At 43.4% G+C, this 26,955-nt stretch overlaps 1 protein-coding gene across 3 annotated transcripts in view; it reads left to right on the plus strand.

Moving 5' to 3' along the window:
- BRINP2 (BMP/retinoic acid inducible neural specific 2) overlaps window positions 1-26,955 on the plus strand; it is a 103,483-nt gene that overhangs the window by 1,585 nt on the left and 74,943 nt on the right. The window lies entirely within an intron of this gene.

Raw genomic sequence — 26,955 nt, forward strand, 5'->3', positions numbered from 1 at the left:
GAAGCTGGCTGCTCCCAAAAACATTAAGCATCTGTGCCTAGCCCCTGCCCCAGGCCATGGTGCCTGGAGTGACCCTGCCCAGTAGGAGGATGAACTTGTGCACTGCTATTCTAGCCCAGAGGAGTTCTCTCTTCACCAAGCAGTCCTTCTGCACCGTACGTATTTATCCAGGGTATATAGACTTGAGCCAAATATTAACTAACAGTCAGCTGGATGCACTGTGGTGTGATTGAGCAGACCTCTCTGTAAAGAACTATATGTGTGCTTTCCCCTGTCCTGGGAGCAGGTTGGCCCTGAGTAGGGACAAATGTGCTAAGAGAATATCAATTATAAAATAAAATCTGGACCTTATCCAACAGGGGCAGTGATGTGTTAGCATAGGCCAATAAGCAGAATTAAACGTACGCTGTGAGTCAAGTATATCTCCCCAGGTCTTCTCTAGATGTGTACATGCTGATAGCTTTCCTTTTCTCACCCCCTATCCATGCTCTTAGAAGCTTTGCAATGCCAGTATTAACCAGGCAGCTAAAGAATTCTACTAAATCCCCTGGGGGGCAGTCTGATGACATCAGGCAATGGCTAAAGTGATGCTGGAGTCTGTGTTTCCCACCCCCCTCTTGATTTCACACAGTTATATGCATTTTTTGTTGTTGTTCTTGTTGCTGTTTATGACATGACCCTCTGGAATTCCTTCTCACCTGGAATGAGTTGCTGTGTAGCTTTGAGAGCATGACCAAGCAATGCTGCCACAGTGCTCCTAACTTACCAGTGCCATAGCTGCTACTTACTCTGCAAAAAGAGGCAGGCTTTGATTCTGTGAGGAAGGATGTGATCTGAAAAGATGCAGAGCAAGGATGCTGTGTTTGAGGGTAAGAGAGCAAACGTCAGACCAGAATCTTCGCTGCTGGAAATCAGCTGGTTTTAAGGGGGTTTGACAGCTGGGCTGCAGCCATGGGAAAGCCAGGAGCATTCTTGACTCTTACTTCTGTCTCCTCACAAAAATAAATAAATAAATAAATAAATAAATAAATAAATAAATAAAAATGGAGTTGGCTTTCCTCTCCCAGAACAGAGTGGTATGTGCTAAAGTATGGGAAGAAGAAAGAATGAGGGAAGGCTGGGGAGGAGAGAAGGAGCCTATCCTCCGTGTGTTGGCCTGGTACTGAGGATGGGGAGCATTTCATTCTTTGGGCACTAAAATCCCCTTCTGGGTGTTCCTAGCTGGCCTCCCGACAGGTTGTTTACCGAGCAAAGCCAGAGGGCACAGAACATCCCTGCGTCATCAACTCCTCCTGATCCCCTTCCCCAAGGTACAGGCTAGCACCTGGGGAGCACCACCTAAGGCCTATCCCTCTGAGAGGGCACTCCAGAATCCCTCTCCACTCACAAACAAGAGGTAACCTAAAGGGACTGGAGACGTGTGGGCATGCTCTGCTGACTGGAATGTTCCGCGTTCAGGTTCCTGGCTAGCTTTTAGGCAAACAGAGTGTGGTGTTATTTCTGGAGATTCAGTTCCTTCCCTTAAATAATAGGTCCTTGCGTACATCTTGTAAAGGCATCCTTTCCCCAAGAGCATTTGCAGAAGTTCTCTAAGTGGTCCTCGCATGCCTCGTTGTCTCATTTGTCTTTGGTTACCCTAAGATGCAGAGCTAGAATGATTCCAGCCTTCTTCTTGGAAAGAGGAACACAGAGCACCCCAGGAAGACATCTGTCTTACCTGGGACACATAGCAATAGGGGACGTCATGGAGTGGGGTCTGGGTCTTAGTGTTCCTTCGTTAACCTCAGTGCCATGGGCTTCTTCTGAGGCACAGTTTCATCTCAGGGATTGTGATCTGACTTGGTGGTTTTATGCTTTACAAGGCTTGGGTGAGGGGCTGCTGTGGTGTGATCTGGGGCTCCTCCTCCTCCGGCGGTATGTCAGGGTAGTGAGGGATGTAAGCTTTAGAGACTGTGTCCTTGGCGATTTTGTAGTCTACTTGGGAAAATGGGCAAAAGGTAAATGATGATGTAAGTTCTCAGCAGAAGTTCAATGCAAGAGAAGTCAAAAGGCTGACCTCACTAATCGCCAATTGATCCTTACTACTAATAAGAGCCATCTTGATTCCAAGAAAGGAGAATTAGAATTGAGCTATGAGAGACCTGGTGGAATATCTTTGGGTAGGCAGTGAGGGCATAAAGGGTGCCAGCTGATAGAGCCCCTCACTGAAGCACAGGTGAGGGAGAAGCTGGAAACATCCTGGTTGGCATGGTTCTTCGGGGCCACCTTCTCCTCTTGCATCCTGGACATCCTACACATCTGGGCTAGTTATATTAAACATGGATGGCCTAAGAGAAGTTGGTCCAGGACCCAGACAGAGGACTCTGAAATCCTGGACATCTCATCGGGCATTGAAAATGTTACCAAGCCATCCACCCACTCCCAGGTCTAATCCACACACAGTGGGAAAAGCACTACCCAAGGTCATAGAGTCAAATTCATATCCAAAAATTTGAATAAGGATCCTGGGAAAAGCAGGCCAATTTCAAGAGAACACGAGAAAAACCTTCTCGTATTTTAGAATCAGAATCTCTTAAGAGGGAGCTTTGATTTTTTCCTCCATTTCCTATTTCTCCACCCAAATGTTCCTCTTGGGGTTTACTTGGAGCTGGCAAAATGCCAAAGCCCTTAGGCATTTAGCATTGAGCAGAAGATTTTCAATCTTAAGATTCTTGAGCATGCCCATGTACATAACCTCTTGTCTCTTCTTCTCTTTCCCTTTTAATAAAACATATGCTGTAGCAGTCACAAAGGAGGAGACCACAAAAAAAGCAGGAGGGGGTTGGGAGTGGTACTGCCCGCAGCTGTACCACTAGGCACTGTGATTGCTCAGCGAAGCAAGAAGGGGAGAGGCATAGTGTCAGCCTGGGCAGCACCCAGGGAGGTCTAAGGGCTGCTGATATCTACCAGGAGAAAGCTCCAGCCAGCTGTGCATACACACACACACACACACACACACACACACACACACACACACACACACACTTTTCTAGGAGTAGGCCTCTCTGCCAGAGAAAAGATCAAGAACAGCACAGGTCCTGTGAGAGGACTAGCCGCTTGGCCATCTCAGTCTTCACTTGGTTTGAAGCACCGTGCAGGCTGCATGTCACTGCATGAATAGCTCCACTCCTATAATACACAAAGCTCCCACTGGGCACGAGAGGAGAATGACTTGCCACCATAACTTCTGTGAGGTCTGGAGGAAAGTCCCTGGAAGCCCAGTCTCATTTTGCACTTTGGCCCAGGAGTGCAATCTGGCACCAGATCTTGAGACATTAACTCTGTCTTGATGATTCCACCCTTTACCCCACTAGTACCCTTGTGCTGATGACCATCAGCTGAGCTGTGCGTAGGGCGTCTTCTCGCCTTACCTTTCAGAGACGTACGCTGCCATGTTGCAGGTTGAGGCAGAGCCCCAGGCACGTGGTGTGTAGTTCATATTTTTGGAGGAAACCGGCTCTGTTTGGGAAAAAAGTGTAGAAGGCTCAGTTATGAAGGCTGCAGTGGGCTAGCCCTCTCTCAACATACTGGTGCAGGTTAGTCCTCTTTAAATTGTCACTCTGCTATGCAGGGAAAAATAGAACACTATCACCACAAGATAGTATCTTCAATGGCTGTCCCAGACCCATCAATTATTTTTCTGAAACTCACTTGCCATGCTAAGATACCTGCTGCGCTGGCCTGGGTAAAATGAGCAACAATTATAGGCAAAATCTCCCTAAAAACTCCCCATGTAGCTAGGGAGGTCTTGAGATGTGAGCTGGACTGTAAAATGCACCTAGGATTGTAAAGATTTACTTTTTCAAAAGCCATATAATAGACTGGGTGTGTGGTTCAGTTGATATAGTGCTTTCCTAGTGTGCTCAAAGCCCTGGGTTTTATCCTTAGCACCATATAAGCCAAGAAAGGTGACACACATCTGTTTGTTAGTCATAGTACTTAGGAGGTAGAGGCAGGAGGATCACAAGTTCAAGGTCACCCTCAACTATATAGAAGGTAGCAGGCCTGCATGGGATATAGGAGACCCTGTTTCAAAGAACAAAACACCCGGCGTGCACAAACAAAAGCAATGTAAAAATAATCTTATACAAAATGATATAATATTTCAGATATGCTGGGTTAAACAAAATCCTGTTAGTTTCATCCATTTCTTTTTAGCTTTTAATACAGGTACCAGAAGTTAGATTTACACCAGGGGCAGGCATTGCTTTTCTTTTAGACGGTGCTGGCTGGGCCCTGCAGAGAGCCATGGCAGGTTAATGGGGAGAAAGGGCAGAGCCAGAGACTGGAGGAGCCAGAGTAATAAAAAGAAAGAGAACTTGGAGACAGAGGTCAAGAGCAGCCCAGAGGGAGCCTCGGGGTATGGATTTCTAAAAATTTAAAAGCAAGGAACACAAAGAGCTTACATGGCCTATATTTATTTGAGGAGGGACCTAACTGACGGTGACTCACACTTCTAGGAGCTTTTGTAAATCAATGCAGCTCTTAGCTCACATGGCCAGAGTGAGTTGGTGAGAGGTCTCCTAGTTTTCACCTACTGTTTGTTCATTTGTTTGTTTGTTTTAAGTGGTGATAGTAAAAATAACTCAGTGTGTTGTTTTTAACAAAAATCTCAAATTGTTCGATTTTACCAATAAAGACTTGGGGCCAGATGCTGGGGTAAAAGCCTGCCTATCTCAGAGAGGCAGAGAAAGCACCTAGCTGACCTTCCTCCTCAGCTGATTTTCCAAGAGGAAAAGGAAGTTCTCCCTCTCCAGGCCATCTCATAAAGCCCTCAAACTGAATGTCCCTCCCTTCTACTTCCCTTGTGTCTCTTAACCCATCCTCCTGACTTCCTCTTACTCTTTATGGTTTTTTCCTATGTTCACTCCCTGTTAACTGGTTGGTTGCTCCACCTTTTGACCTATGGTTGACTGTATTTAAACCTGTTTACAGTAAGCAGAGAGCTCTTGGATTAAAGGTGTGTGCTGGGGATGAGCCACACCACAACTAGAAACAAATTTTTCCAGTAAAAAACACAATCTCGAGGCTTACAGTGTGATCAAATATCCTGCAGTGTAAGTGAGCGATCTTCTCGGTGTTTCTCCAAAGTGTGAGGCACATCCTGTTGCATCTCTGAGTATGAATCCTAACGCCCCGCCCCCATATGACCTCCCTTCCCATGAGTCTTTTTATTTTTTTCAAAACAGACATGTCTTAGTGTGGTGGGAAAAAAAAGAAGAACCACCATTAGGTTTTAAAGATTATTTAACAAACCACCAATTAAAACAGGAAGACGGAAGGATCAAAATTTTGTTAATTATGTATTGAACACTAACATTCCTCATCATTATTATGTTAGTACTGTTAGTCATTGAGATAAGGTTTGGAGACGCCTAGAACTTCTCATACTTCCTTAGCCTCCTATCACTTGCAAAAGACATTCTCCCAAGCTATATTTCACTTGATTCACACAACACCCCTAGTGGGGGGGGCACAATTATTATTTCCTTCCTATGTTTTTCATGATGATCTAGCTCCAAATTACCCTTACGACTATATTTTCAAATCCTTCTCTTTACATGTTTTTTATTCAGCCTTGCTTGTAGTTCTTAAATAGGAACCATGTCAAAGAGGCATTATTACATCCCACAGCCTCGCCTCAGCACCTATTAGCACAATTATGTCCTCTCTCACAGGGTGTTGTTCTCAATGTGAAATGCAGCAGAGTGCCAAATATAGCTTCCACACATTGTAGACCTTCAACAAATGCCATGCCCATTTCCTGCTGAAGATCTCCAGTTTGATACTCTCTTGGTTTTGGTATCCCAATCTAGACTCCCAGTCATTTCTTTTCCCAGATACCTGCTCAATAAATGGCACAATCAGACCTCCAGAGACATGATAAAGAAATGTGGAGCTGGGCTTAATGGAACACATCTGTAATCTTGGCACTGGGGAGAGGTAGGCAGAAGGGTCAATGAAAACTCAAGGCCAAACTCTTTTACACAGTGGAGCTCCAGGCTGCCCAAGGCTAGCAGGACTCTGTTTCAGAAAAAACAAAAGCTAGGGTGAAGCCTCATTGGGAAAGAGAGCTTGATTTGGAGGCTTGAGGACCTGAGTTCAAATCCCCAGCAGCCAGGGAAAAAGCAAGCAGCCAAAACCAACCCAGAATAGCTTCATGTTTCTGCAAATGCACTACTGGGGAATGGAGCCAGGCAGATCTGGAGGGCTCACTAGCCAGCTAGCCCATCTGAAATGACAAGCTTCTGGCTGAGTGAGAGACCCTGCAATAAAGCAGAGATCAATGCAGGAGGATACTGGACATCCTGTTCTGGCCTCTTCATGTAAACTCACGGGTCTGCATACCCACACACTCACATGCATCTACCACATACACACATACCTTCAAAGCACACACACTCCCCCCCCCCACACACACAAAACAAAAAGACGAATTATATTGGTTTCTTACTTTCTCTCATTCTACTCCCCACCCCCATCCAATCAGTCAGCAACCCTGGAAAAGGGGCGGGCCCCTGGTGACGTGGAAGCCCTGTGCTCCTTGTCACCCATCCTGCCACTCTCTAAAGTCAGACTCTTATCCCTTCTTGCTTGGTCTTCCCTGCCTTTGCTCTCCCTGTTTCCTGCATCTGGGCATAGCCAGGTCTGTTTCCTCCTTGCAGCCAGAGTGATCTTTCACAACGGTAAACTTGATTATGGCTCTCCTCTCATTGCGATTATCCTGTGGCTCCCCACAAGCATCAGAATGAAAGCCAAGTTTCTTAGGCTGACAAACGGAGCTCCTTCATGAGCTACTCCAACAGCTTCTCTGTGGCCTGGTTGGCCTCCCTTTCTCACTGCAGCCTGTAGTGGAACCCCCAACCCTCTGGCCCTCAGCTATGCTGTGATGTTCTCTAACGGTGCCCGCTGGTTCCTACTCTCTGCTTCCTGGGGGTTACTGAGCCTCAAGACTCTGTAAACCTTCTCTCCTCTGTGACGGCTTCTCTGAGACTCTGGGACAGAATTAATTGCCTCCTCCTCCAGACTCTTACTGTTCTTGCTCAGATCTTCTCTCTCACTATATTCACCTCGATGCTTTGTTTGTGGGACTTGGGCAATGGGGTTGCAATTAGGGTTCTAAGACACGGTTCTTAGGAAGTATTGAATATAGGGAGTATATTATTGGAAGGCAAGCTCAAGCACAAGGGACTGAGCATATGCTAACAGACACCAGAGCCTTGTCATCTAGGCATTTACATTCTGGGGGAAAGTGTGGCACTATGGTTCATATAGGCATTGTGAATAATGGCTAACACTTTGATAGCACCTATGTGTCAGGCCCTACTGAACATTCTGTTTGCATCAACTCATTTACTTATCATAGTGATCCCATATAATAAGTTCATCCTTTCCATCTTAAATAAGACTAATTGGAATTTCAGAGAAATGAAAGACCTAGGGCTGGAGAGATGGCTAAGTGGTTAAGAATCTGTCCTGCTCTTCCAGAGTTCCTGAGTTCAATTCCCAGCATCCATGTTGGACAGCTCAAAACTGCTTATAACTCCAGCTCCAGGGAGAAACGCCCTCTTCTGGCCTCTTTAAGCATCTGCACACATGTGACACACATGTACAAAGACAAACATATACATACACACAAATAAATAATACAAGTAAGTATGTTTTAAGAAGAAAAAAATAGAAGTGAAACAAACAGTCAAGCAAGCTGCACAGCTAATATGTCAAGGAGCCAGTATTCCACAAAGTTTAGGTCCTGGGTCCATCCATAGGTCTTATTATGATCTTTAGAAAAATAACCTATAGGCAAATAAGTGAATGAGACAATTGCAGGTAGTCATGATGAAGAAAGAAACAACAGGATATTATAGGAGAGCAGGACTTGGATAGTGCTCAGGGAAGGACTTTTATTGGAAGTAACTAACACTTAATTTGAGGTGTAACTTGTCCTGAGAAAGGTCAAGAGTGATGCATCTGGATTGAGGATAAAGATGAATCTGAGCACTGAAAGAGGGAAGTAGGGTAAGTGAGGTCTCTGTTGATGTGGTCCAACCCTCACCCTGTGGGTACCACATTCAGTCTAAGTAACCTTGAAGAATAGTGAATAGTCCATCCAGTTGCTTCCAAGCATCCCATCCACCATCCCATTTGTTCCTCCAGAACTTTTGAGTGAAGACACATCTCATACTGTGCGTGGCTTGATGCTCCTGACATGGACAGAAAGAGATGACACATGAACACACAAGAATACACACACACACACACACACACACACACACACACACACACACACCCCACACACATGCACATACGCACACACACACCATGGCTTTGCTGAACCACTTTTATTTTACTTCTCTCTTGTGAATGAAGTGTCACTCAGAACCTTAGCAAAGTGACAGGCACAGCAAAGGCTGGCAACAACCCAAAGGTATGAGCAAAAGGGAAAAAAGAAAATTATTTTTTAACAAGATAAAAAGTGAATTGGACTACAGGGAGAAAGGGGAACTTGACCAAGGAAGGGCATACAGACAGGGAGGCTAATGAGATGCTGACCAATCGCTGGGCGGCAGCTTGGTCATGATTTCAGTCTTCACATAACACCCCAAAACCATAGATCTATGTATTTGTTTTTCCTCTGTGAATGTTTTTATAATGAAAAGTTAAAGAAATGGTTTGAAGAGCAGGTAAAACTTATCTGGAACAAGCCGATCAGTACTTAAGTTGCATCGTAAAGTGGTAACACTTGTACTTGGCTGATTTTTGTCTGTGTCATCTTACTTAAATTTCATTCTTAGCCTGTGAAGTTGGTGCCATTCCTATTTTATAGACTGAAGTCAAAGAAAGTAAGTTCAATGGATCTAACACGGAAACTCAGGCTCTAATTACTGCGCCAGGATTTCCGACTTAGACCCTGGGAGGCTCTGCAGGCCCCGGGGAGAGGAAAGACCACCAAGCTCTGGATCAGAACAGCTTCAATCCTGGGTTGGTTACTGGCCAACTATGTGACATCAACCAAGTTATATAACATTCATGAGCTAGTGTACCTCCACCTTAAAAAAAATGGAAATGGTAACATCTCCTGGGAACTAGAGACAACCTTTGAAAAAATATCCACAAAGTACTTGTCTCAAAAAAAAAAAAAAAATAGGCATTCAGAAAATGGTAGTTGCTGTTTCTGGTGTCTCCAAATATGAGCGCTTGTGAGATGTTGACTTCCATATAGGGCGAATCTGGGACCCAGGCATAGACAGGGAGTCAGTACTACCTTCTGCCTGCTGCTGGGAGGAAGTGAATCAGGTATTTCCTAAGAATCGTTGCCAAGTGCCAGGTCCCATGCTATTACTTTCCAAGCATTTTCTCCTGTGATCATGTGACAAAGCCATATAAAATGGGTTATTTTCTGTTTATGGATAAGGAGATGGAAGTTCCCAGAGATTAAGTAACCCATTCAAGGCCTCCCAGCTTGCATGAGCCAGAGTTCACACTTGGCCCTAAATCTATCAGATGTAAAATCCATTAGACCTGACAGTGTATCATTGTCTTAGGTCATGTTCTGGGGAAGGTTACCCTGGTGGTCAAGGTAAGAGGAGCTGCTCATGTATCTGAGCAGATGGTTCTTAAGATGGAAGCATTCTTAACTCTGAAGGGATTCCCAGGAGCGGGCCACCAAGGCTGATGTAGGGTAAAAGATGACGCAAATGAGAACACCGGGAATGCAAAACCAGGCAAAACAAAACAGAACAGAAACCCGGACTAAACCCTGAAGAGTTTCTAGTGCAAAGCTTTACACAGCCCAATCACTTAGAACATGGAGTCTGAATATTTCAAGTGCTGCCATTTCTGAACACAGATGTGTTCTTTTTCTTTCCTTTTTTTCTTCCAAATGAGCAAGGCTTTCAAAACAAAATTAGAGATGAGTATCCTTAGGTTTGGAGGAAAGGCTTCCTGAACTACACAAGATTTTTTAACCTTTTGGGAAAGCAGAGGACTTTCATTAATAAACCTTCGCCTAGAATCCTAATACACGCAGCCGACGCATGTGGAAGGCTCTCGTTGGAGCAGGTCTATCCTGGAGCTGGACCATCCCATTCTTCTTTCCTCAGTCAAGAGTTCTGCCCAAGGCATCCCCTTGGAGCTGTAAAGTCTCCCGGAAACACACTGAAAAGCAAGCACTATAGAAATCCTTCAGAAAGCAAGCCTTGCCATTTGTTTAAAATAATAGGTGACATATTAAAATTGATCATAAAATCTAAGACCTTTGCCAGCTCAGACACATCTGTGACACGTAGTGAGACTAGGACAAATTACTTCTCTCTCTTACTCTCAATGATTGAAAGTGCATGAAAGCCAATGTCTATGAATAAACACCCGCTGTGTGCCAGGGAACTGGACCAGACACTGACTATGCTCCATGGGCAGACTCCTTCAATCACCACACCCACACCCCTAAGGCTTCTATAGCAGATGCAAACGTCGTTAACCTATCTCGATGTTTCTTCCTGGAGAGCCACATGCTTCAGCTGTGGGGTTGTACCTCACCTCTTTGTTTCCACAAGGCGTTCTTACCCACCTCCACCCTCCACCCCCAGACCCACGCTGTGGATCCCTTTCCTTGACTCTTCTCTTTCTGGCCGCCTGTTCATCAGGGGGCAGGCGGCTAACGGCAGCAGGAGCGTGAAGGTATAAACCTCCATTCTTCACTTGGGGACTTCATGCAAGGGCGGGGACACCCTAAGCTGGAGGTGGCCTGCCTGAGAGCACAGATTCCAGCTGAGTTACTGGAAGAGTGTGAGGTCTAGGCTCCAGAGAAGTCCTTGTAATCCCCTTGGGATAAGGACTGCAGGGGTTGCTCATTTCTGCCTCCCCTTCACTGTATCCGGCCATTTAGCATACTATAAATATGTTGTCAGACAAGAAACGGGCGCAGGTGATGAGCAGCGTTCCTGTGGGCGATAGGTCCCCCAGAGGCTTCCTGAACACCGTGCCTCTTCCGCAATCTTTGCCCTTTGGGATTTGAGACTCAGAAATCACACAGTAAGGTCAGCATCCTCCTGAAGCCTCGGGGCTCTGGAGACCCCTAGAGGCAAAAGCCTGTGTTACAAGCCCCCCTGACCTCCAAGCCGGGAAGGTTCTTGCCTCGAGATGGCAGGCCTTTCCTAAAAGCATTACATGAAGCACACTTCTGGCAAGCTCAGAAGGCATAGCCTGGCACACGGGTGAGAGTGCCTGCGTGTGGGTGTAAAGGGGTGGGAAAGGCTGGCTACATTTGTAGAAGCAATCCTGTCTAGAACTAAACTGATTAGGCTTGGTCCCTTCTCTGCCTGCCTGAGCCATGCTCCCTTGTGCCCGACAGCTAGCATCTCTCTCAGCCCCTGCAGTCCGCCCTTCTTGGCAACTCCCTATCACCTCCATCAAAGCGATACTTTTCCTAGGGCCCCTTCACACCTCTCAGTAACCTGATCAACTCATTTGTGCTGAAGTATTAATGACTAATAATGATTTAATGTGCTGCCTCCCAATTAACACTGGAACATTTCAAAAGAGAAATTCACATATTTTTTTAACCCAAGTGAAAGACCCATGGTTTTTTTTCCCTTTTCAGAAGGATTGCAGGCCCCTCAAACTGCGTGGAACAGACAGTTGCCTGGATAACAGCCACTCTTAGAAACATTTGAAGGCACCGTATAGGAGCTTGACTAGACTCTCCCAATAGTGCCCTTCACTCTGCCACTAAGGATAACACTTGTCTACATAACCTCATCAAGAGAAGAAGACTGGCACGCAAGAGCTGACCTAGTTGGCTCCTGGTGTCTCCATAGCAAAAACTAGATGCTTAAGGGTTTTCATTCATTCCTGGGAGTGAGCGAAGAGGTACAGACACTGGCAGACTCTGTGTCATGTGATCTTGCCCACTTACTGTACTGCACAAGCCTCAGTGCACATGACTATAAAATGGATGTAGCAAAATCCATAGCCCAGGATTGCTTGGGGCATGAAATAGTGCAGAATTATCACCTATAATGTCTAGTGTTTGAAGAATGTCCACCCCATGACAGCTCTGTTCCTAATCTTACTTTTATTTTTATTATTTTTTTCCCTATCTTAAGCTGCCAGTGCAGTGCAGCATGCAAATGCTATATTTATTGATCACTCAGAAGATTCACCAGCAGTCCAGCCTCCTAGGCGTGGTTGGTTTGGTAATGAACTGATTTCTTTCCAGATGATAGCACTGTATGAGTGGGTTTCTCCCCCCTTCTCTGCTTGGTTTCTTTAAATGTATCCCACAAATGCAAGTGAGTGAAATGGATTTGGCAGTGGCTTAGAAAGACTTAATGCATTTTGGAAAGGAAAAAAAAAGCCATAACAAAACCTGGTTTGTTTTTGTGATATATGGTTCATATGATATGACAAAAATCCATTTTTATGCTTAGGAAAATTGGCTAATTTTAAAACAGTTGACACATGCCATATGCATATAGAGTAATGATCGAGTTTGCTCAGGCAAACAACAGAAGAACACGGGGCCAGAAATATCTGCTGAGGCTCTCAGCAGTTAAATTCTCAGTGGAGGGCAAACCTGCCCTGCCTAAGAGCAAGGAGGGACATAGAAAATGGACTCACAGTGGCCTACAGTGCTGGCGTCAGATATTAGATCATAAAAACACCAATAGTGAAGCGTAGATGTTGCGTGTTCATGAACTGAGTGAGAAGAGAGAGACAGCTACCACACGTAGCAGGCCTTATGTGCCAGACACTGAACAGTTTGAAAAAAATATTAGCTAGAAGAGGGATGCATATAATGAAAGGGCTGTGGAATTCGTTAGAACCCCTGATTTGGGCTTATAAGCTTTTTCTGGTCATTTCTCTTACTGGCAACATGCACAGTTGTTGGCTCTTAGACACTATTTAAAGTGTGCTTTGGGACCCTCTGTAAACAGTTCTACATCAGTCTGGGCATCAGTCAGAAGCCTGGGCCCTTATGGACTGATGGTGTGCAGTCCTCTGGACTCGAAGCATTGTATTTTATTTCATTTTATATATTTCAAGACATGATTTAATTAGTTAGCACAGAAAAAAAAAAAGGCAAAGAGCTCAGAGGTTTATGGTCAGGTCTTCAAGACCCAGCAGTTTGACATTTTAATCCTGTTATTTCTCACCTTAATCTGAACAGAGTCAGCAGTCAGTTGCCTTTCTTCCTATAATTCATTAGTTATTAAGTTTTCTTTCCTGTTATTCTTCTTTCCTATCCTTTGTTTTGTGCGACTCTTTACTCCGGTCCGCCACTGCACTTTTTCTTCCTCCTCAGGATATCATAGAACAAAGAAAGCCAATATCTTGGTAGCTCATTTCTGACTAGACCACATAGAAAAGAAATTTTTTTCCTGATGTATTTTTGCCTCCCAGAATAAGTCCCTTGTCCCTGGTGACACTGACCATGAAGGTGACTACAGTCAGTGATTTGAAGAGGGAGCTTAGCAGGGTTCTGCCTCCCTCCTTATGATAGGCATATCACCCTGAAGGCAGGAGCCGGGGTTTGTCTATCCTCTTAGCCTCTCCTCCTTGGCGCAATATCGATTACTGGGAAGAGTTCTTTTATTTACAAAATTAACAGAACCAACCCCAAAACCACCTAGACCTCACTATTTATCCCACCACACCCATTTTCACAAAGCCGTGGACTGCTGAAAAGTCACCAGGCATCCCATCTTTTGAGGGTAGGGTATTCATTATTCAGAACTTCGCATTTGTGAGAGTGTAAAATTTGGGAAGTTTTTCCTGTAAGGCAGTGGCTCTCAAATTTTAATGTGCACCCGGGGAGCTTATTAAAATGCAGCATCTTCAGCCCGTTCTCCAAGGACTCTGGTTCCGTAGGTCTTATGTGAAGTGCAGAGAGCTACATTTTAACATGCATATGCACGTGCACCATTTTAGTCTAGCTGGATAAAATTGCATCCAAATTTAGGTTAGTAGACTATGAGAGTCCCTCAGTTGGTTAATAGGTGTCTTTTGAGGGAAAGAAGTCTATCATTAGAAACATTGGAGGAACAGCATTGTGTTGCAAACAGCTGTCTCTCAGACAGGTTTACTGTCCAGGAGGAAGAGACTGGTTTAACTAAATAGTTCATATATATATATATATATATATATATATATATATATATATGTTGAGAAATTTGATATGGGAGGTATTGCTCATAGGGAGCAGGGAACTCCTACAGGACAAGAGTGGTATTGCAACCCAGCAGTATTCTCAATTACTAAGGAGGGAGTGGTCAGGAGTGTGGAGTTGGAAGATTGACTAGCCATGGAGGATAGCGGAGCATCTGGAGAAGTGTTCATGAAAGCAGCCATCACTTATTAAGCATTTGATATTTACAGGCACCATTCTCTCTTTTTAATTATGTATTAACTCAGTTTATTCTCAGAACAGCCTTATGAGTCAGACTCTTTTATTATCCCCATTTCACTGAGAGGGAACTAAGACACTGAAAGGTTAATAATATGCTAATGATCATGGAGTTACCAAATGACACAGTGGGACTTGAACATGGGGCATCTCACTGGAAATCGTACCCTGTTAATGGCTTTCCTGGGCAGTTCTTCTGGGAGCAAGGTCTTAGAAATTATGGACAGCAAGGCGTGACATAACCCGTCTAAGGAAGCATGATGTTCCAGGCCTTCTGAACAGACTTGTGTAGGTGAGCACTTGTCATCATTCCCTGTTGTCCATCAGAGAATTTATTATAATGCCCGTAGAAACTTCGAAAATACTCTGCTGCACTTAAATAGAGAATGTGCTTAGTAAAACAACCTGACACGGATGATTCATGGATAACAATTAGGTCCAGAATCTTGTGCCTATGAAATCCCAAACTGGGTTGACAATCTGGCTGTCCTGCTGACACCTTGATAAAAGCCACAGTAACTTTGCCTTCCTTACCTACTGCATTCTCAATGCCCCCAGGAGGGATTTCCGCATGACAAATAGGGAAGACTTTCCAATGGTGGGACTTCAGAGAAAGGCTTTAATAGTTATACTTGAGTCTTTTGGAAGTCAGCCTTTCTCAGCACGCCCTCGTTGTACCCAAGTTATGTGGTTCCTCTGCGTCAACGATTTTCACACTCCGTGATGTTGAATCCACACGTTAATAGAAAATGTTTAGAGTACATCCGCTTGGCTGACCCACCATCAGCTGTCAGCTCCTCAAGCCCAACTGGACATAGGTGATTTTTTCTTGGCTACTCTGTCTCCCATTGTGAACTTGTGTCTCTGGGACACAAGTCCCCTGGCATTGAAGAAACCGAGCAGAAAATTCTTCTGTCTTGAACTAAGCAGGCACACTTACCAGAGTGGGTTCTCGTGCTGCTTGCCTTTGGATACGAACTCCCTTACACATGCTGAACTCAGAGTCAGACACAGTGAGGGCAGAGCCCGCCATTCCTCTTGGTGACATGTGAAACCTAAAGCATCAGGTTACATAAAGGGAAAAAGAGGATCCAGCCTCTCAGGAGCTCCCCAACCTTTCTAATACATGGCACTGTCTTCGTTCTGCTTATCAAAGATCAGCTTCCTATTCCCCATAATTGATCATTATAACTGACTATTATAAGTGGTGAAGACTGTGGACTCTGGATAGTGGGCTAGCCATGGATTTATCACTGTTGGTTGAAGCTGAGTGAAGGATACTTACGGATTAGCAGAACCATTTTGTTACTTCTACACACACACACACACACACACACACACACACACACACACACACACACTTTTATACACACACATATACTTTCATACACACACAAACACACACACACACACACACACACACACACACACACACAATATGGGTTTAACATAGTCCTCTGAGGATTATTATGAGAATTAAGTTTGATGGTGGGACAAATGCAGCACAATGATTGACCCGTAAGTGTTTGATTAATAGCAACTATGATTCTTACGTTTACTGTTGTCTTTGTAGTTAATGTCATTTGCTGAGTTCCTTACAACAAGTACCATGACTTATTCCCCTCTATATCCATATATGTTCTATATTGTTCATTTCCTGGTTCATATAAAGAAAACAACAAACACGTACAAAGTTCCTTTGAGGCTCCAGGAGCGAGAAAAATAGATATGAATGAAGCAGATGAAAATAAAATTCCTGCCCTGTTGAAGCTCGGATTTTGATGGTGGTAGAAAGGCAGACAATAAACAGAACATGTGATACGTATGTTTTCCTGTTGTTAGAAAGTAATAGATTCTATGGTAACAATACAGCAAGAAAGACTGGAGGTTCAAAGAGGACATCAAGATTTTATTATAATCCGGTTTGTTCTCAATGAGGTGACGTTTTTACAAAAACTAGCAGTTTGGAAATCAAGCCATGTAGATATCTGAATTTTCACACGGTGGAAAATTAGTGCATTTTGTCTAATGATTGCTTTATGGTGGGCTTTGATGTCTCTTTCTCTTGTGTACTTCCTCTTACCTGCTGAGGTTTTCTTCTTCTCTCTCACTATGAGCTTCTTAAAAGCCTTAGCATACAGTGTATTTCCCATTTGTGTTTCCACATCGAGCTCACAACTTGGTAGTGTGTGGAGATGAAGAACTCGCTCACCGCTTACAGGAAATGAACTCACCTCTCTTTCCTGGAAGTTCTCATTTAAAAGGCAGAATCACAGCACGTAGATTTAGATTAAACCTCACACCATCCACACACAGGTTTTCAGAACACTCACTTTCCCTAGGTTGCGCTTGCTTGATATTTTCAATTAAGCCAACTGAGGACAAAGTGCACAGTAGCTGTAGGGAAATCTGCAGTTCCAGAAGGTTCTGGGAGAAATGAAGAAGGGCAAAATGTGGGAAGGTGAGGGACAGACACAAACGATCTCACTATACAGCCTGAGATGTGACAGAACACTTCAAATGTCCTCACGTCGTTCTAAATTGCAGTTGAAACTTTTCTGACCTTAAAGGAAACCATGGTTCTAGGAAGATTTGACTTCAAATCCAAAGAAATCACAGAAGACTGTGAGAGAAGAGGCTAAGCAGAAGTAAAATTCGGATTTATTTATTTATAATGATACAATCACAAATGTTTTACTAGTCAGTCAACTGAAATGCGACTCGACTCTTGTTTATCAACAAGGCCCTTCAAGCCACTGACTCTGTCAGCAACCAGTGTCCCAGCTCTGAATCCAGAAAGCCTCTCCTCTGACCACGCCCACGTACCTTGCCAGTCACAGGGAGGTGACAAGATGATTCATTTATTCATTTGGCTGACGTACTCTTCTCACAGAAGAAACATGGTCAACAGTGGCAAATTGTCTCTAGGATGGTAAATTGCCTTTAGGCTAGTGGCAGATCCAAACAATCAGAGATACTAATCGGTCCTCCTGCACATAGACCTGCCCCGTCTGATGCTGAAGAAGCTTTTGATCTTTTACCTCTAGCAGTCGCTTCAATATAAATGCTTCTCCACTTGGGAACTAGGGCACATTGATCATTATTTTAAACAGAGGCCTCTCTACATTGAGATGTTTTGTCCTGAAAGAGCCTGATGGAGTAACACATTGTGCCGCTGTCACTCTCCAGAGAGACCCTCACAAAAGCAGGTTGTCTATCTCCTGTCTCCTAAGGCAAACTCATGAATAAACCATCTTAACATTAAGTCATGTGCATAAATAATTTAAGATTGGCTTGTGAGGGGAAAAGAAAAGAGAATACTATGTAGGACACTAATCATATCACCGGTGTGCTCTCAGGTGAGATTTGGGATGGTCCTTAGAGCTTGGTAACAGGTGTTATACAGATAAGATCCAACTGAGCAGAAATCCCATCCTGCCTTATTATCCTCTTTCTTGGAACTCAATTGACAATGGAACTTAGCAAAGCTGAAGCTTCCTCAAAATAGTCCCATCTCTTGTGTTTTACTAGGCTGCCTCCAAACTGCCATGACCTGGGTAGTTTCTCTTCAGAAACTGGGTCTGGGTCCTTCCATTAATGGAGCCACCCATTAAATAACCACCAAGCCTTTCTACTGACAAGCAGCAAAACCACCGTAGAAAGGACCATGTTCCTCTCCTTTCTGGTTGTGTCTCTCCTCACTCACTTTTCCTCACTAGACTGAAGTGATGTGACATTTAGAAAATGTCTTTTCAAGTCTATTTACCCATCTGTCGCCTAGAACAGTCTCTGTCCCTCATTCTTTTTCTCTTCCACATATATTTCAAGTGCAGCTCTTTCTGCTTGTGTCACAGTTCTCTCCCATCTCTCTCCCTTGTTCTTTGTCAGCCAGCAAAAAAAAAAAAAAAAATCTCCCTCTTCTCATCTCCAAAACAGCCTACAAACCATCTGCCAAGGTTGGCAGCCTCTACTTTGCTCCTCTCCTTTTCCCTCTGGTGGGAGTTGGTAAAGAAAAGCATGGAGATTCCCATTTGAATCAGCTTTGGGCAGAGTGGACCCTTATGTCCATTTCGCTTCTCTGATGGACCTTCATCTCACAGAAGGGGAAGCACACTTTGGGGGCTCAGAATGCCACTTGGGTCCAGGCACCAGGATAGATGGTAAGACAGGTAACGGGAACAGACTCTAGGGTCAAACTGCCTGGGTTCAGACCTGAGCTCCACCAGCTCTGTAACTGTGGCTGAGTCTTTCTGATAGGTCCAAAGCGTCTCACATAGAGACCATTGATAATCACTGTGTCCTCCGTATGGGCTATAGCAAGGATTAAAGGAAATAATTCTGCCCTTCACATGGCTTCCCGGCTCATACATGTTAGTTGTTCTTAGTATAGCTTCTTCAGTGAGCGTACTGAAGCGCACCTTCCCTGTCTTCAGCCAAGAGGAGTACTTCAACACCTTCCTACACTGTAAGACTCTTGGGGGTGGGGGGTGGGCGGTTGATCAGGATGCAGAAAGCCTTGTCCTGCTCAGGAAAGCTGTGTCCATTGGCTTCTCACTCACAAACCATTACCTGATATATCCCCAAGTCTCAATGCCAGAAGGGCCATTATTAAACCCTGGGTTTTGGTGGAACAAGTGGTCATTTGCACAAAGACCTTTTCTGAGATGGAATTTCAAAGGGTCACCAGCTTTGGGCTGAGAAGACTTTTTTAGTGACCGACCCTGCCCCTTATTTCTAATCCTCTGGGGGTTGTATTATTTAAGACTACATATAGTACTGGGGAGTATGAAGATGAGAACAAACTTCCATAGGACCATGGGACTCCGTGGGCTCTTGGTCCCTTTCCAAATCTTGCTCATATAATTCATGTGTCTTTTACTTCCCACGTGTACACAAGGCACACACACTGGACATGCGGAAGAATTTTCAGCTTCTCATTTTAAGCTGCACATGCTCAGTGATCAGATCTATTTACACGTATCAAATTTACTCGCTGTGTTATAGAAATTAAGTATGCCATTCTTCTTGCATTTTACACAATACAAATCATGCTTTAACCTTACATTAAAGAATAAAAGATTACAGTGTAAGACCATATTTCTTTCAAATAGGTTTTAAAGTGGAATCAATCAATGGAGTAATGAAAATAATGGGAAACAACTTTTGAGCGTGGAGTTCATGTTCACAGCGGAGTGATTATGCCAATAATTGCTCTGCTACGAGCAGACATAATAGGAGTCTCCTGCAAACCTTATTTCCTCACATTACTTCCCATCTCTGAATCCTCAGAATCTTCACTAAACTCCTAACGTTAAGTCTGTTGTGATTTGAAACCCGGAAAACGTGGATCTTTGCAGCATAGATGAGGGGCCTAGGCTCTTTAGTTGATAGCTAGCATTTCTTAGGTTATAGGCGGAGGTCCATATCTATGGAGATACATGGATTTTTTTTGTGGTGGATTAATGGACCTTGCAATTCTGTATTAGTCAAAAAAGGAAATGATTTGCAGAAGTAAATGTGGTATGAGAGAGACCATTGTAAAAGTTTTCTGCTCCCAAACTCAGTCTAACTTGTCCCTCCCTGCCTCTGGTGCCGCATTTTCTGTGTGTATATATTGGCTTGTGGAAAGGAAATGAACCCATATTAGCTCTAGTCTTATTAGTAACATCACTCATATCCCTTATACAACTGAGTTTCAACTTTTATTACTACCACTGACCAATGGCCAGACCTTATGTTCAACTTTGGGTTATTTATAGTGGTATGTGAAAACATGAACAAATGAAACTTGGGGAACACTTAAAACTTATTTTACCATGCCTTCCCATAGCTATCTCATTGTAGCAATGAACAAGGACAGAATAGACCAGGTTTTACACTTCTCAGCCTACATGCAAGAATGAATGAGTTACAAAATAATTGAAAACATAAAGTAGATCAGGCAATATACCCCCACAAAAAAAAACTAGATTTAGAAATACTCAAGGTTAAATAACTCAAGCAAAACTAAGGTTTGACCAAAGACAAGAGGCAGGTTGTGTAGGCAGCAGAGTGAGTCTATTGCACTGAATGTATCTGCTCAAAAATAACAACTTACAATAACAGAAACATTGACTCTCCTACATGGGTAGAAAGGCCTGGGAGGTAGATAATTCCCTGGGCTGTGAAGCATATTATGTTGTGTCTGCAGACAAGAATGGACATAATATGTTGTGTTTGCAGAAATGGGGCAGGTTTTTGTCTACCTTTCCTTTCTTTGTCTAAGTGATGGATATTTTAGTACCATTGTTTCATTACGCCACCCTCATAGACTGAAGCCAGAACCATAGCACGGGTGAGTGGAAAGGCATGAATCTCCCCAATAGCATCATCATGTTTCCAAAGCAGTTTTGATCAGCAGTAATAAATTACTCGACTTGAGCAATTTCAAGCCATTTCCCAGTCTATGAGGATGAGGGATTAGAGAGACAATTAGACAGAATCATCAGTGTTATCTTATAGAAAGCAATATCAGCCTTATGTAATGGCATTTATAGTATCCACAGAGGTTACACTAATGGAATTACAGGGGACATGGCCAGGAATGCCCAATAGGCGTCTGTGGCAATTCAATTAGAAGAACCTTTAGGCTCCATATAATTGCATGAAATTCTTGCTTTCCCCTTGTTGGGTAACTTAACAAACTTTTTATTTGTCTCTCCTCACATAAAGAAGGAAATAAATGTGTGCTCGCTTCTGAACCTGAGCCATGCCCACTGATGCATGCCCCAGTTAGAACTCAACGGAGCAAAGTCTAGTGTGTCCAACAGGTTCTTTCATCAAGACCAGAGGTCCTTACATCAGAGCTTGCCGCGGGCTTTTTTTCACAGAACATTATGGCTTTATGCTTGCCTTTCTCATCACATGGTGAAACTGTATTTACACAGCCCATGGGTGTCAGATGACAACAGAGCCACCATCTACTCTGGTCACTCTTCTTCATTTTATTGAGCTGAAGTTTAGGAAGTAGTTTGCTTAAAGGAATGACTTGCTTGGAGCCACACAGTTTATCATTAGTAAAAGCTGCGACTAGAACCCATCTTTTTTTCTGTCCCAGGCCACATCTCTCAACTTTTACCTGCTTCTATTACCATGGAGATGCTGAAATTAACACTAGAAAAAATATTGACTCTTGAAGTAGGTGCTAACGATGCGTACAAGATGTTTGCACATGTATATTATCATTTGTACCATGCAGAAGGCAATAACGTTGACAGATTCTATCTCTTATCATTATTCAATGTACAAGAGCAGAAGTTTAATGGTTTTTTTGTGTGTATGTTTTTCCTAAAATCACTTTTAAGTAAGACATACAAAAGCACATTTTCTATTCCTTTCAATACTCTAAAACATTTTTTTTCTATAAGATGTCATTTTGTCTCAGTTCCTCTCATAAGCAGGATATTTTTGTTTTCCTTTTTTCATCTATAGTTCAAAGAGGGATAGATAATGACATATTCTTCTCCAATAAGGTGTTTCTGAGAACCCAAGTCTAGACCTAGGATTGCGTGTTGTCCTAGACCCAGCCTCAAAAACACATGTTTGTTTTTAATGGATAAGATTACTGGAAAAAGACAAGAGTCACTCATCTGTCTAGCATGAGTGATGGGAACTGCAGGCAAAACCTTGTGCCTAGCCACTCAGTGCATCTAATCTCCTTTTGTCCTCTTTTGATTTTAATTAGCCTTCATTTTTCTCTCTTTCTTGAACAGCTACCCATGACTAAGAAGATTTAACTCTCTTTTCTTATGTGCAAGAGTATCTCATACATATTTACAAACGGACAGAAAACATAGGAGTGTAAAGAGACAATGCCGTGTGTGCACACATGCGATGTGAATATGTGTGCATGCATGCAAGTTACACACATTATGCCTTGCACAACCCAGTGATACGTGGCCTTGCAATAGTTTCTAGCCCCGTTGAAGGACCTGACACTCTCTCAGATAACATTCTACTAGTTAAAGTAGTTTTGAACTTCGTAAAAAAGAATTCATCTTATGGACATCATAAAAGACAATTTCCACTTATTCATCACTTTGTTACATCAAACACCGATAGGTAATATACTGTATGACAAGAAATACAAACAGGTCTCTGGTTATACAGTTTTAAAATGGTATACTTGGCTCTCCTGAGGGCTCACCGGCCCAGGGCTTTCCTTTTCATCATCACTATCCCCTTTCACAATCATCATGTTTGGTTCCAAATGACTTTTTATATAAACATAAATTCTCCCTCAAAGGACAAATATTTGCTACCATTAATTATATTTACAGGAACATGCTTCTGGCTTAGGAGGCACTTCCAAAAGTATTACTGGGTCATTGTCATGGCCCTGGAATAAAGCAGTGTACCTGTGGGTTCCTTTGAAGCATGTGATTTCCTTTTGGGTGTTTCATTTCTAGACCATTTCCTAAAGTACTGTTTTGCTTGTGGCCACAGGTTAGTGGTGGCCCCAGGCAGACTTGAAAAGGGGGAGCCCTTTGCCCTTCTTCCCTTTGCAGCATCTTTCTTCCTCTTCTGTACCCACTTCTGTCTCAAAGCACTAAATCCCCCTGTGCTGTTTCTTTCTCCATCTGAGTCTGAATCCCAGGCCTGCCATTCACTGGCTTTGTGGCTGTAAGCAAGTAATTTAATTCCTCTAAGCTTAAATGAAATCAAACCAACACCAACACCCACAAGGCAGGAGGGAATCACTTCCTGAAAAGCAGCTGGCAAAGAGCCAAGCCAATCTCGGATGCCAAAGGGCAAAAGAGAAGTCATTGACCAGCCGTGGAACCAGCCATGCCAAGAGCCAAGTGGAGGGAAACATGCAGGGCCCACGTCCTACAAGAGCATCCAAGAAGGCCTGTAGGTAGCACCGGCAACAACAGAGAGGGCAGGAGAATGAAAGCCTGGCAGATGGCATTTTGCTGATTTGTTGCTTCTTTTAAAAGGGCTGGGTGTACCCCCCTCTCTGAGTTGTTGCCTCAAAGCATCTGTAAAGAATGGTACCTTCCTCACTGGGCTATTTTAAGATTTGATGACACACTGAGTATGAAAGTGCTTTGAAAACTGTAAAGTGCTCTACAAATGCTAATTTCTCTACTTACCCCTTTTCAAAACTGCTCAAAGCTGGCAATTTATAGTGGGATAAGAGAAAGACATTCATGGTCAAGAGTAGACAACTGATAAAGTTGAATGGGATGCACGTTTTAGTGGCTTACATTTTCCCCCACTCAGTCTTCCCTCTTGCAAAGAGTTTAAAGTTACCTAAGGAACTTTCATACCTGTAGTGCTCAGGCCACGGGCATGAGGATTGTGCACTGATTGGTCTAAAAAGAGGCCTGTGTATTGGTGTAGTCTAAAATTAAAAACAAATTCAATCTAGAATTTAGGAGAAATATAAATTATGGTAATGGTGTTAGTATGTGTCTGGGCAATCCTGCATGTACTCTCATTCAATATATATTTGCTAGGTAGCCAACCTGCTCCCCTCCTCCTAAAACTGAGCTGATAGAACTTCTAAGTGTGCACATAAGGTCCTAACTTATGACTCTGGTAAGATTTATAGGGTAAGGAGGCAGTAGGGGAAAAGGCTGAAAACTCTCTCTCCCAGGGAATATCAGAAGCCTGTTCTAGAAATCTGAAATTTAAGGGAAGTGATGATAAATGGGCAAGATTTTGCCAGGCAGAGACTAATAATGACACCCAATACTTATTAGACAATTATTAATAGCATAGCCAACCCCTGCCCTGAGCACTGTGCCCTGACACTCATGGAACCATTCCGGTGACAAATGTATAGTAGATACTGGTATTTTACAATCTAGTTATAGGAAAGAGGTTCTCTGAATGTGGGCAACTCTAACAACAGCATCACTACCACCTGGGAGTTTGTTTGAAATGAAACTTCTCAGGCCTCAACAGAGACTTTTGGGCTGAGAAGCCCTTGGGCTAGCTTCAGAGCTTTAATAAGGCTTTAGGTTGCTTGTGATGTGTGCACATGGTTGATGAGCCCTCAGAAATTGATATACATATATATATATTATATAATATACTTATATAATATTAATATATATGAATCTATTTTATCCCCTCTGTGTCACATGAAGAAGACACCATGAGTGGCCTTCTGCAAAAAAGTAAGCTCTTTCTCAGAAACCAAGAGCATCTCGACCTCAGACTTCTTCATCTTTAGATGCGTGAGGGTGATTTCTGTTGTTTAAGCCACCCAGTTTATGGTATTTTGGAATGGCAGCCTGAGCAGACCAATACACATTTTGCTTGGTTCTTTTAAGAGCAGCTTTACACAGCAGGAGAGCAGCAAAGAATGGTTATTTGACACTGATTGGTCAAAGAGAGTACACAGTGGGAGAGAGACCATGGGATCCACAGTGATGAGGAACGAGAAGGCAGGGCATGTGACATGAAAAGAACTAAAGCTGGAAACGTTGAAGCCAGCTTCTGGAGGCCCTCTTATTCACAGAAAAGGGCTCTAAACTTTTTGTGTGAATAATGAGGAGCCAATGAAGCCAATGAAGATTTTTTTTAAAGGGATCAAATTTGCGCGTTAGAACAGCTATGAAGGGTAAAGGGAGGGTGGGAATGAATACAGTAACAGCGTTAAGGAGGAGATAGACTGATAAGTTACCAAGCTGTTGCCCCATTCAGGTTCAAAGCAAAGAAAATGAACTTAAACAACAGAAGTTTGGTTCTAAATCTAAGACGCATTTGGGATTATGATGCCTATGTAGATTTGCATAAGCCTGTTTACATATACATTATATGTAAGCAGACATCTACATTCCTGTGCATGGAGCAAGTTGCCTAAAGACACTTATTAAATGCTTAACATTCCTTATTCAGACTAGTGAAACCAGAGAGGGGAAGAAGAAATAATTACAGCTCCCTTAAGCCTCAGTATTGTTTTACTTATTGCAATGAGCATGCGGTGCTATTTAATTTTTCAGCAAATTCAATAATGCTGGTTCATGCGCATGCAGCTCTGGAGCTCAGATGTGCGCACAGCCCTTAGCTTGAGATGTGAAAACGGGAGATATTGCTGGATAGGTCACAGAGAATACTGTGTGATTTCATAAACCTTGGGAAGAAGGGAGCAAATCTTCTGAAAGCGCCAGCCTGGTGACTGGCCCTGTCCAAATGATTGATGGACAACAGAGAGCAGATGGCAAGTAAGGTGAGTCAGAGGAAGGACGTTAAAGAGTCCAGGATCCCAAGGAAGCATTTCTTTTACCATTCGTGGTCTCGCTGAATCTTTCTGACACATGTCAGCCTGGGTTAAAGCAGATGTTAGGGCTAGGGAACACTGAAGAGGGGGAACAAGAGTGGTTTCAGCTAAGTGTGAGGTATCTAAGCTGACGGGATAAATGGAAGGATGGAACTCTGGGAAAAGCAACTAAGCCAGTTGCAGCAGGTTATGGCCAGCTCCCACAGAGCTTCCAGTAACGATGAAGGGCAAGGCCTCCTTGCCCTTTCCACTAGCAAACATCTTAACTCCATGGGTACCTACATCTCTATGCATATCCTTACACCCCATGGACGTTAATTCTAACAGACTGAATCGGGGTACAGAAAGTCTCCATCTACGCCAGGGAGGAGAACCTCGCATGAGTGGCAAAAAGAGAAATGACAGACATGGTAGAAAGGTAGCTTCAGTTCTTATCTCACTCTTTTCTTACATTCCATTCCTCCTCACTTCCCACCCTATTCACTAGGTGCTTGCTTTTCAGATAAATCCATGGCCTCTCTCTGGCCCCTCTCCTACTGTGTACTCTTTTCCTTCCCCTGGGCTGTGACCAATCAGTGTCAAATAATCGTCCTCTGCTGGTCTCCTGCCGTGCAAAGCTGCCCTTAAAAAAGTCAAGTATAATATGCATTGGTCTGCACAGGCTGCCATTCAAAAATATCTGTGATTGGAGGGTTTAAATAACTAGAGGCAGCCCTTGACCATCACCTCTCGGCTGGCCGTGTCTGCCTTTCCACTCTAGAGAGTGCATTCATTTCCTGTTTTTGTTTCCTTCGTTACTGCACTAAACCTTGACTGCCTGCTCTGCCTATGCTTGAGTCTTATTTCTTCTTCAGAAGCAAAAGAACCAAGGACCATTCTTGTCGTATGGCTGGGATCAGAGGGCAGGTGGGAGGAGGAATCTCTCCTAGCCCCTAACGTTGCTACAGTTGTTTGGTGAAATAATATGTCTCAGAGAAAAAAAAAGAGTTGCATCACTATTACACACTGCTGGAAGGTGGGGAGTTGGCTCACAATACACCCTTTGAATTTGGTGATTAGGACTCCTGGTTTAGGAGAGTCAGAAGAAAAGAAAGGCTATTTTCATTTTCATTTTTATTTTCTCCCCTCTGAGGCATGCCTTGTATGTGACATCGCCCTTCCTAATTCTGATAAGAAATACAGCCCCATAGTTCCACAAACATGCGCAAGCTTCACACGGATGTTGCGTTCTATTTTT

The sequence above is a fragment of the Acomys minous genome (assembly GCF_964271855.1).
Source record: "Acomys minous genome assembly, chromosome: 1".
NCBI classification, from domain to species: domain Eukaryota; kingdom Metazoa; phylum Chordata; class Mammalia; order Rodentia; family Muridae; genus Acomys; species Acomys minous.